The sequence below is a fragment of the Ovis canadensis genome, chromosome 5, assembly GCF_042477335.2.
Source record: "Ovis canadensis isolate MfBH-ARS-UI-01 breed Bighorn chromosome 5, ARS-UI_OviCan_v2, whole genome shotgun sequence".
NCBI classification, from domain to species: domain Eukaryota; kingdom Metazoa; phylum Chordata; class Mammalia; order Artiodactyla; family Bovidae; genus Ovis; species Ovis canadensis.
This window is the reverse complement of record NC_091249.1, coordinates 97,036,241-97,048,522: the sequence shown is the minus strand read 5'-3', so window position 1 is coordinate 97,048,522 and position 12,282 is coordinate 97,036,241. Positions and strand designations below refer to the sequence as shown.

Below are 12,282 nucleotides of genomic sequence, written 5' to 3'. Positions count from 1 at the left end.
GTGAAAGAGGAAAATGAAAAAGTTAACTTAAAGCTCAACATTCAGAAAAGTAAGATCATGGCATCTGGTCCCATCATTTCATGGCAAATAGATGGGGAATCAGTGGAAACAGTGGCTGACTTTATTTTTTTGGGCTCCCAGATCGCTGCAGATGGTGACTACAGCCATGAAATTAAAAGATGCTTACTCCTTGGAAGGAAAGTTATGACTAACCTAGATAGCATATTCAAAAGCAGAAACATTACTTTGTCCACAAAGGTCCGTCTAGTCAAGGCTATGGTTTTTCCAGTAGTCATGTATGGATGTGAGAGTTGGACTATAAGAAGGGCTGAGCACTGAAGAATTGATGCTTTTGAACAGTGGTGTTGGAGAAGACTCTTGAGAGTCCCTTGGACTGCAAGGAGATCCAACCAGTCCATTCTAAAGGAGATCATTCTGGATGTTCATTGGAAGGACTGATGTTGAAGCTGAAATCCAATACTTTGGCCACCTCATGTGAAGAGCTGACTCATTTGAAAAGACCTTGATGCTGGGAAAGATTGAGAGCAGGAGGAGAAGGGGATGACAGAGGATGAGATGGTTGGATGGCATCACCGACTCAGTGGACATGAGTTTTGGTAATCTCTGAGAGTTGGTGATGGACAGGGAGGCCTGGCATGCTGAAGTTCATGGGTTCTCAAAGAGTCAGACATGACTGAGCGACTGAACTGAACTGAGGTCGGGTCAAGATGTCAAATAAGAGAGACCCTGAGTTCACCTCCCCCAATGAATACATCAAAATGACAGCTGTCTATAGAGAGCAACTCTCAGAGAATGACCAGAAAACTAGCAAAATATCTCATCTACAAGCAAACCTGTAAAGAAAGAACCACACAGAATCTGGTAGGGGTGGGGGAATGAGAGGCAATTCTGGTCAGGACCCCCAGCCCTAACAAGTGATTCAGAAGAAAAAGACTTTATCACAGAATCCTCCCTAACAAACAAAGAGTCAACGCCTCATATTAGGTGCAGCAACCCTGGACCCTGACACCAGGATGTTGAGCCCCTTAGCTGGTTTGAAATCTGGTATGTCATACTGGAGGACTGTAGGAAACTGAGACTCCGCTTTAGGAGTTTGTACACACACTCACTTGCCTCCAGTCCCAGCACAGGGGCAGGCGACTGAAAATGGCCCTGTACTTGGCCAGCTTGCCAGGAGCACCCCAGTGCATTCCCCTGCCCACACTGGACTCCCACTCCAGCCCCTCAAGCTCTGCACTGCTCCCCCTAAGTTGGAGACCACCAGTTCTCTGGTGTCCGTGCACATGGGAAAAGCAAAGCCTCCACAGAAGTGCAGCTCCAAGGGCTCCGAGCCCACCTGTGACTAAGGGGGCATACATACCAGGGGAGGAAGTGGAGTCACCTCAGAAGCATTGCTCCAAGCCCACAGATTGGGCCATGCTCCCGACCGGGGAGGAGACTTCCTCATGCTGGGAGAAGCCCTGCACCCTCATGGCCCCTGCTCCACCCCCTCAAGCCCGGCCTCCACTTCCTGTAGAGCCCCGACCACCTTAAGCCTAAGAGAAATCCCAGCTCACAGCTGGCTCTGGGGCTCACCCTTGTGACTCCAGCTCTGGATCCCATCTGTGGTGGCTGAGAGAAGTCCCTAGAGAGAGCCTGTGCTCACTGCAAACCCAGCTCTCCACCAAAGTCACTAGGCATACATCAACTGCATAGGGACGCTCCCACATAAGGACTTGGGGATAACTGTTTTCCCTAATCTCACTGAAGTAAACAGAGTCAAATGATTTGAGATGACAGAGGAGCATGTTTCTAATAAAGAAAGATAAAGCCACATTCAAAACCCCTGATGAAACTGAGGTCGATAATTTACCTGATAAAGAGTTCAAAGCTATAGTAATAAAAATGCTAACAGAACCTGAGAAAGTAATAGAAGAGCACAGAAATAGAAACAAAGAAATAGAAATAAAGCATACAATTCAATTAATTTTTTTTTTTCAAAAGTGGGCAGAGGACCTGAACAGACATTTTTCTGAAGAAGATTGCAGATGGCTGACAAGCACATGATAAGATGCTCAACGTTACTGATCATCAGGGAAATGCAAAACAAAACCAGAGTGAGATTTCACCTCCCAGTTGTCAGAATGGCTAGTGTCAAAAAAAAAAAAAAAAAAAAAGAACTAACAAGTATTGGTGAGGATCTGGAGAAAAGGGACTCTAGTCTACATTTGGTGGAAGTGTAAACTGGTTTAAATAGACCTATATTATAAGCCAGCACTTTAAATCCTGAGTACATACCTTAAGTTGAAGATATACATGCACCCCAGTATTCATAGCAACATTGTTTATAATAACCAAGATATAGAAGCAATCTAAGGGTCCATCAATAGATAAGTGAATAAGAAGGTGTTCTGTATATATATACACACAGTAGAATGTTATTCCATAATCAGACAGGAATGAAATTTTGCCATTTGCAACAATGTGGATGGACCTGGAGGGTTTTATGCTCCATGAAATAAGTTAGAAAGAGAAAGAGAGACTGTATATTTTAACTTCTATATGGAATCTAAAAAATAAAGTAATGAATATAATGAAACAGAAACAGACTCAGAGATACAAAAAGCAAACTAGTGGTTATCAGTGGGAAGAAAAGTGAGGAGAGGAGCAAGTTTGGTGCAGGGGATTAATAGATGCAAACTATTAGGTATAAAAAAAGCTACGAGAATGTAGTATACAGCACAGGGAACATAGTAAATATTTCATAATAACTATATGAATTATAACCCATAAAAAGATTAAATCACTATGTTGTGAAACTAATACAATATTGTAAGTCAAATATACTTCAATTAAAAAAGACAATTGGAAAAATGAAAAAAGTATTAAACTTCTTAATTAATATTCAGTTCAGCCGCTCAGTCGTGTCTGACTCTTTGCGACCCCATGAATCACAGCATGGCAGGTCTCCCTGTTCATCACCATCTCCTGGAGTTCACTCAAACTCACATCCATCCAGTCAGTGATATCATCCAGACATCTCATCCTCTATTGTCCCCTTTTTCCCCTGCCCCCAATCCCTCCCAGCATCAGAGTCTTTTCCAATGAGTCAACTCTTCGCATGAGGTGGCCAAAGTACTGGAGTTTCAGCTTTAGCATCATTCCTTCCAAAGAAATCCCAGGACTGATCTCCTTCAGAATGGACTGGTTGGCTCTCCTTGCAATCCAAGGGACTCTCAAGAGTCTTCTCCAACACCACAGTTCAAAAGTATCAATTCTTCGGCCCTCCGCTTTCTTCACAGCCCAGCTCTCACATCCATACATAACCACTGGAAAAACCATAGCCTTGACTAGACGGCCCTTTGTTGGCAAAGTAATGTCTCTGCTTTTGAATATGCTATCTAGGTTGTTCATAACTTTTCTTCCAAGGAGTAAGCGTCTTTTAATTTCATGGCTGCAGTCACTATCTGCAGTGATTTTGGAGCCCCCCAAAATAAAGTCTGACACTGTTTCCACTGTTTCCCCATCTATTTCCCATGAAGTGATGGGACCAGATGCCATGATCTTCATTTTCCAAATGTTGAGCTTTAAGCCAACTTTTTCACTCTCCTCTTTCACTTTGATCAAGAGGCTTTCTGCCATAAGGGTGGTGTCATCTGCATATCTGAGGTTATTGATATTTCTCCCGACAATCTTGATTCCAGCTTGTGCTTCTTCCAGCCCAGCATTTCTCATGATGTACTCTGCATAGAAGTTAAATAAGCAGGGTGACAATATACAGCCTTGACGTACTCCTTTTCCTGTTTGGAACCAGTCTGTTGTTCCATGTCCAGTGTTCCAAAGAATAGCAAGAAGAGATAAAGCCTTCCTCAGTGATCAATGCAAAGAAATAGAGGAAAACAATAGAATGGGAAAAACTAGAGATCTCTTCAAGAAAATCAGAGATACCAAGGGAACATTTCATGCAAAGATGGGCTCAGTAAAGGACAGAAATGTTATGGACCTAACAGAAGCAGAAGATATTAAGAGGTGGCAAGAATACACAGAAGAACTGTACAAAAAAGATCTTCATGACCAAGATAATCACAATGGTATGATCACTCACCTAGAGCCTGACATCCTGGAATGTGAAGTCAAGTGGGCCTTAGAAAGCATCACTATGAACAAAGCTAGTGGAGGTGATGGCATTCCAGTTGAGCTGTTTCAAATCCTGAAAGATGATGCTGCATTCAATATGCCAGCAAATTTGGAAAACTCAGCAGTGGCTACAGGACTAGAAAAGGTCTGTTTTCATTCCTATCCCAAAGAAAGGCAATGCCAAAGAATGCTCAAACTACTGCACAATTGCACTCATCTCACACACTAGTAAAGTAATGCTCAAAATTCTCCAAGCCAGGCTTCAGCAGTATGTGAACCGTGAACTTCCAAATGTTCAAGCTGGTTTTAGAAATGGCAGAGGAAGCAGAGATCAAATTGACAACATCCACTGGATCATGGAATAAGCAAGAGAGTTCCAGAAAAACATCTATTTCTGCCTTATTGACTATGCCAAAGCTTTTGACTGTGTGGATCACAATAATTAATATTAGAGAAAGTCAATACTAGTTAGTACTTAGTCACTCAGTCATGTCCAACTCTATGTAACCCCATAGAGCCCTCCTGTAGCCCTCCAGGCTCCTTTATCCATGGGATTCTTCAGGCAAGAATACTGGAAATGGGTTGTCGTGTCCTTCTCCAGGGTATCTTCTCAACCCCGGGATTGAACCCAGGTCTCCTGCACTGCAGACGAATTCTTTACCCTCTGAGCCACCAGGGAAGGCCCAGTACTAGTATATCCAAAAACAAACATTTATGTATTCCTTTGAAAAAAATGTTATTTTTTGTTGTTTAATTCTACAGACATAATATGAAGTGAAAGTTGCTCAGTCCTGTCTGACTCTGTGACTCTTTGGACTGTACAGCTCATGGAATTCTCCAGGCCAGAATACTGGAGTAAGTACCCTTTCCCTTCTCCATGGGATCTTCCCAACTCAGGGCTTGAACCCAGGTCTTCCACACTGCAGGCACATTCTTTACCAGCTGAGCCACAAGAGAAGCCCACAGACAAAATAACAGTGAATTATTGATCACCTTAGTTCCACTAAAGTTAATCTTTACATGCTATATCTCGTATAATAGCTGAGTAAATATCTCATGTTCTTCAGCTATTTGAATTATAACAGGATAATTATTGTTTACAATGATAACCCATCAAACTCTCCCATAGCTTAAACTGTCATTTTTTGACACAAGTTTTACCTTTCAAACTATAATTTTAGTACTGACTTCTGTTGTATATCTAATATGTGAAAAATCATTTAACATGCAGCAAGTTTATTGGCTAAAACAATAAACCAAAATGCCCTATTTTTTATTTTTTCTGATAAATTTAGCTTAGAATAATATGACTGTATTTGTAGATCTGGAAGGGTAGATAGTACATACATTGCTCTACTGAGAACACTAAAGTTACAGAAAATCTTTCCTAATAGGACTTTTCTCAGAACTTATACAAGACTAGGATTTCTCTAATTCTGTCAACATGTCTCCAGCTCTCACTCCTTACAGTGCATTATTTTGTATGTAGAAACAGAGCACATGCACTATCATTTGTGCATTGAAAATACTTTCACTTAAAACAGATATTACTTCCAAATAAAGATGAACACAGAATATTATCATGTTACAAAATAAATCTTAGGACTAAGAAATTCTCATACACAATGATAAGTGGTAGCTAAACATTAAAAATGTTAGACTTTATTTCTTAATTTTGGTAGGATATTAAAAAATTGATGACATTTAGTAAATAAGATGACATCTGTAGGTTAGATACCTTGATTATATTTTGTCTTCGTGTTAGTGCAAGGAATATTGTTTCTTTACATATTCACTGGCAGAACTGATGGTAAAATAAAGAATTTCCAGTATCACATTTTCTTTAAGAAAGCAAAAAAAGACAAAGCAACAGTCAGATTCTGTGATGCCACACTGTTTCAGAGAACTGAAGACACTTGCCATTACTCTGTGCTTCTGCAGATTTTCTCGTATTTATTAATAACAGGACCTTTGGCAACAAGTCACATTTTTCTGTCTCTAGGAAGCTGAACCACATTTTAAAAGAAATGTTGGCTCTGTCAATATAAATTTTCTGGAAGTATCCTTTTTTTTTTTTTCTTTCACAATATTTTTAAGATAGTTATTTGCCAGTTTTATGCCTAAATTTTCTCAGATGTACTCTTTTCTTCTCCATTACCTCTATGTTCGAAGTAACATTTTTAAATTATACTACAAAGGAATACAATGGGTGCTAAATGAGACAGATGGAGTAAATGAGATTTTTTCCCATTTATTGTCCACTATCTCAGAGAGAAATCGAGCCAACTGCCTAGTGTTTTGAATAGTTACTATAAAATAATATCATCTTTCCAATAATGAATACTTGATCGATTTGTAATATTTTCATGATTCCTCTTATATCCAGTAGAGTTACAGTCCCATCCTTTTCTTGCATTAACTGTTTAGCATACACTTCAGTTTACCACCAAGGCATTTATGAGAAAGAGATAGACTGCTGAACATGGAAAAAGGCTGTCTATTAGACTCAGAAAAGGCTGTGAAGCATAAGGGGCACAGAAGCTGAATGCCTTGGATTACCGCTGGAAATGTGCAATTGCCGTCAGAAGTGTAATTCCCAAAGAGCAGTACAAAGCATGCGATGAATGTATGGTTATTTTTCAGTGTGTGTTCTCTATCTAACCACAAAAATAGGGACATAGGCAATTAGAGTTAGGCAGTCCACAGTCATTTTGTAACAAAAGGCTCAGTCTTTTCTATTTGAACTTAATTTACTGTAGATATTAAACATGGGTAGTCAAATCATCTTGGGAAAAAGTTGTCAGTAATGAAAAATAACTTTTTCAGACATTTCTTCCTTTTAAGAAAACAGTATAAATAGGAAACACTGTTTATCCTTCTTTGGAAATAAGCAAATAAAAAAAGAGGAGGGGGAGGGGAAGAAAAAGGGGAAGGTAACAAGGAAAGGAGAAAAGAAGGAAGGTTAGAAATGAGAGAAAAGAAACAAAAGTGAAAATGAACCACATAAATGCTTTGTTTTTCCTGAGCCTGTAAGTCTCACATATAATCCAATTATATTTCAGAAGCCAAGTAAAATGAGTATAGATTCCTAACAATCTGAACCCAATTCAAACATTCAGTTTCAGTCACCAAAATGAATACTAAAAACGGTAATGTTTAAGAAATTAACAGTCTCCTATAAAGTCTCCTACACCTGGGAAAACTAATACCAGAGATATCTATTTGTATTTACTGCCACTAAAAAGCAAACTAAACTCTTTTATTGAACAGAACCTATTTAAAGAACAATATAAAAATAGTGTGAGCTCTATTTTCATCCCAAGTGCTCTATAATGATTTTCCTTTGTTTTCACTTGGAGAAAAGAATGATTTGAACTTTTTCTTCAAGTTGGAAAGTCTGATACAAAATAGAAATTTTTTTAAAAACATCAAGTTATTTTTTTATTCCTATGTTTTTCATATTCTTCCTATCAAAGGCTTTTTTTTGTTTTAAACTCAAATCTATAAAACAGCTCCAAATATTTAAAACAGTAGCAAATATAATTTTTTTTATCCACTGTACACTTTCTACAATTTGACCTCTTAACCTCTTATTCTGCTGTTTATTTAGCCATATGTTCACATAACCTTCAAGGGAACAATCTAGCTTCACTATATGAATCATAATCTTAACCTTGCTTTTCATTCCCTCTCTGCAAAAGAATCATACTTTTCCTGTGGCATTAATTATCCATTATGAGTCTTTTTTTTTTTTAATCTAGTTTTACCCATCTATGAAGATGATAGATATTAAGTCATGGAAAAATAGAAAAAACTTTTTTCTTAACTTATCAATAGATTTTGCTTTTCTGTGAGTTTTTAGAATGTGCTAGACATTCTATTCTCACGTTACTACCTGAGCAAGGTACTAGGTTAGTCTGCTTTTATCGATGAGAAAACTAAGGCTAAAGATGATGACATAAAGATTGTTTGCTTGTTTCCTGAGCTATGGAGCTGGTTTTAGGGCCTGTGTAACACCAGGGTTTAAGCTCAGCAGCATGTCCATCCCTCCTAAAGCATTAGTGTTATGGATCCGATGCATTAATCACGTGTTGTGTGCAGGAATCACGTCTTCTTTCTCTTTGTGCATTTCCATGGTGTTTCCTTATTGTGTGCAATATGATTCATGTGAAGAAATGAGTACATGAGTAATTCTAAGGCACCTAATTTTCATGTTTAGAAGAAGTATTTTTAAAGAAACTTTGTTAAGGCTCTCAAATGCTTTTAGAAAACTGCCTTTTCAGATTTTTATAAAGCATGTTTTAATTATCTCTTTGCAGGGGGAAGTCCCTTGAAAGGAGAACTTGTTTAAACACAAGTTTTACAAATAAACCTCTGAGCCTCAAATAATAATAGCAAATGACTCAGAATAATACTTGATATGTTACATTTCTTTACTTAGGAAGTGATCATAGATTTTTACTTCACAGATTTAAATTTAAATTATAATCTAAATGATCTTAAAGATATTATTAAGGCCACCTCTTCACAAACTAGGTGTTTATGCATAGCCATAAGGGGTTAATCGAGCATAGACAGCACACACTTGAGACTCCAAATTGAATAATTTGATTTGTAAACAGGTACTTAGTGTACAAGAAGCCATTACACATGCAATTATCTGTCTTCAATTAATTGTGTGCATCTCTAAGGAGCGACTTAAGAACGTTTGTTTCACTTTCACTAGCTGTGAGGTCTGATATCTATAAACATTTATTTTACTTATGCTGTAGCTTTAAACTTTAGAAAAGTACATTGCTAACAGCAATTATTATGTGCCTGTGAGGAAACCTTGGGCCTGGAATAATCATACCCTGAGTTTAACTCTTTTTCCTCTAATCAGTCTACACTCTCCCCACACAAGACATATGCCCAGAAAGAAAATCAAGCTCACTTCTCACTAGGATAGCAAACCATGTATTAAGAAATGTATATTTGTAAGTATAGAATTGCCCTTAGTTTAAAAACTTCCTTTTCCATAACGTGTACTCCTTCCAACTGTAGCAATACCATAAACTTACTATGGTTGCTTTTCCCTATGCTATTTTTCTTATAATAAACAGGATATTGATCATGCAAAGCTAGAACAAAGGTAAGACACAATATGGGCCTTTGAAGAAAGTTTCAAAGCATCATATTAGGGCTGGTTTTAGAGAGAGGACTGAGTTCAATGGATCAGTCATGTTCAACTTTTTGTGACTCCATGGACCGCAGCATGCCAGGCCTCCCTGTACATCACAAACTCCTGAAGTTTACTCAAACTCTTGTCCATTGAGTCTGTGATGCTATCCAATCATTTCATCCTCTATCATCCCTTTCTCCTCCCACCTTTAATCTTTCCCAGCATCAGGGTCATTACATGAGTCAGCTCTTCACATCAGGTGGTCAAAGTATTGGAGTTTCAGCTTCAACATCAGTCCTTCCAATGAATATTCAGGACTGATCTCCTTTAGGATGGACTGGTTGAATCTCCTTGCAGTCCAAGGGACTCTCAAGAGTCTTCTCCAACACCACAGTTCAAAAGCATCGATTCTTCGTCCCTCAGCTTTCTTCACAGTCCAACTCTCATATCCATACATGACCACTGGAAAAACCATAGCCTTAACTAGACAGATCTTTGTTGGCAAAGTAATGTCTCTGCTTTTCAATATGCTATCTAGGTTGGTCATAACCTTTCTTCCAAGGAGTAAGCATCTTTAAGTTTCATGGCTGTAATACCATGCAGTCACCATGCAATCATCTGCAGTGATTTTGAAGCCCCCCAAAATAAAGTCTGCCACTGTTTCCACTGTTTCCCCGTCTATTTGTCATGAAATGTTGTGACTGGATGCCATGATCTTAGTTTTCGAATGTTGAGCTTTAAGCCAACTTTTTCAGTTTCCTCTTTCACTTTCATCAAGAAGCTCATTAGTTTGTCTTCACTTTCTGTGGTATAATCTGCATATCTGAGGTTACTGATATTTCTCCCAGCAATCTTGATTCCAGCTTGTGCTTCTTCCAGCCCAGCATTTCTTGTGACTCTTCATATAAGTTAAATAAGCAGTGTGACAATATACAGCCGTGACGTACTCATTTTCCTATTTGGAACCAGTCTGTTGTTCCATGTCCAGTTCTAACTGTTACTTCCTGACCTGCATACAGATTTCTCAAGAGGCAAGTCAGGTGGTCTGGTATTCCCATCTCTAGAAGAATTTACCACAGTTTGTTGTGATCCACACAGTCAAAGGCTTTGGCATAGTTAATAATGCAGAAATAGATGTTTTTCTGGAACTCTCTTGCTTTTTCAATGATCCAGTGAATGTTGGCAATTTGATCTCTGGTTCCTCTACCTTTTCTAAAACCAGCTAGAACATCTTGAAGTTCATGGTTCATGTATTGTTGAAGCCTGGCTTGGAGAATTTTGAGCATTGCTTTACTAGCGTGTGAGATGAGTACATTTCCTTGTTTAGCCCCTAAGAAACCCATTAATTTCTGTGTTTCTATTTGCCTAAAAATTTAGTTCTACTAATGTGTGAGTGATTGATCCTCCTGTTCCTTCCTGTTCTCATCTTCTTCCTCCTAAACCTCCTCCTTAGCCTTCTCCTTTTTCTTCACAGCCATGCAAAGCTGGGAATTACAACTTCAAAACAATAGGAGAAAAATTATGGACTATACAGCCTTCCTAAGCAAGGCCAGAGTCTTCTCTGTCTTCCTATGCAAGCTTTTCCACGGGGTTGCAAAGAGTCAGACATGACTGAGCGACTGAACTGAACCGAAGCTTTTAATGAGTGACTGGTACATTAATAATAATCATTAAATCATTGTTGAATGAATGAATATTTTTTCTCTTAAGCATCAAAATGGTGATATCATTCTGGGAATCCTTTCTGAAATGCCCAGTCTGAGTGTGCTGCCCTTCAATTTGCTGTTTTATTTTCTGCTATTTTAGTCTATTATATAAGAGCCATGGCAAAGAGATGTATGAAAGGTTATGAGGCTCTCCAACAAATACGTATCAGATTGAATTCTTATAACAGTAATTATTTTACTACTACACTAAAAACCTATTCTTTCATGCAGCAAATATTCTTTGAACACCTATGTTGCAGGCATGGCTCTAGATGTTGAAGTATCAAGACTGAATTAAAAAATATCCCAGCCCTCAAGAAGCTTTATAACTTGATCAGAGAGACAGAAAATAAAGTGATTAAATATGTAAAATATATAATATTCCAGAAGATGAATGCTAAGGATAATGAAAACCAGGAAGTGTCAGAGAGGGATTGAGATCTTTTGTATGGTGAGCAGGACAGGCCTCCTTAAGATGAGATTTGAGTAAAGACCTGCAAGGAGGAGCTTATATAGCCGTACATATAATGTGGGAATATAATTTTAGGTTAAGGGAATAACATGGAAGGGCCTTAAGATGGGAATAGCCAAGATTGCTCAAGTAACAGCAAGGTCAGTGTTCTGGACGAGTGTTGGAATGCAGACTGGAATAATAGAATGTGATGTCAGGAGATGAAAGAACCTGGGCCAGTGTAGATTTTGCTTGTCATAGAATTTTATTCTAGGTCAGATGGAAAGCCGGTAGACAGTTCTGAGTAGAGTGCTAATGGGAAAATTCTGGCTGTCGTGTTGAGAACTGACCGTAAGAAAGGGCAGAAGTAGGGCAGACAGTTAAGAGGAGATTGCTTTCCTAGGCAGAAAAAGATGATGTCTCCAACAAAATTGGGTCACTGTTTCAGGCTGAATGGAGTCCCTCTAAAATTCATATTTTGAAACCCTGCTCCCCAGTACCTCCCAACATGATTCTGTTGGGAGATAAGACCTTCCAAGAGACAGTTAAGTTAAAACAAGACAGTTAGGGTGGACCCTAAACCAGTGTGATTGGTGTCCTTGTAAGAGGAAATAAGGCCACACAAAAAGCAACAGTGATGTGAGTTCATAGAGACGAGGACACAGTAAAAAGCAAGCCAAAGAGAGAAGCCTCAGAAAAAAAAATCCTTACCTGCATCTTGATCTGAGTCCTCCAACTTCCACAACTGTAAGAAAGTAAATATCTGCCGTTTAAGCCACTCAGTCTGTGCTACTTTTGTTAGGCAGTGCAAGCAGTTTGATATAGTC

At 38.6% G+C, this 12,282-nt stretch overlaps 1 long non-coding RNA gene across 2 annotated transcripts in view; it reads left to right on the top strand.

The window, feature by feature from the left end:
- The window catches only part of LOC138441509 (uncharacterized), a 185,619-nt gene that overhangs the window by 158,250 nt on the left and 15,087 nt on the right, over positions 1-12,282 (top strand). The window contains exon 2 of one of the 2 annotated variants that reach the window (XR_011257369.1): positions 4,900-4,992. The exons of the other annotated variant lie outside the window; for it this stretch is intronic. This is a non-coding gene — a long non-coding RNA (uncharacterized lncRNA). The remainder of the gene's footprint in view (positions 1-4,899; positions 4,993-12,282) is intronic. 2 annotated transcript variants of the gene reach the window in all.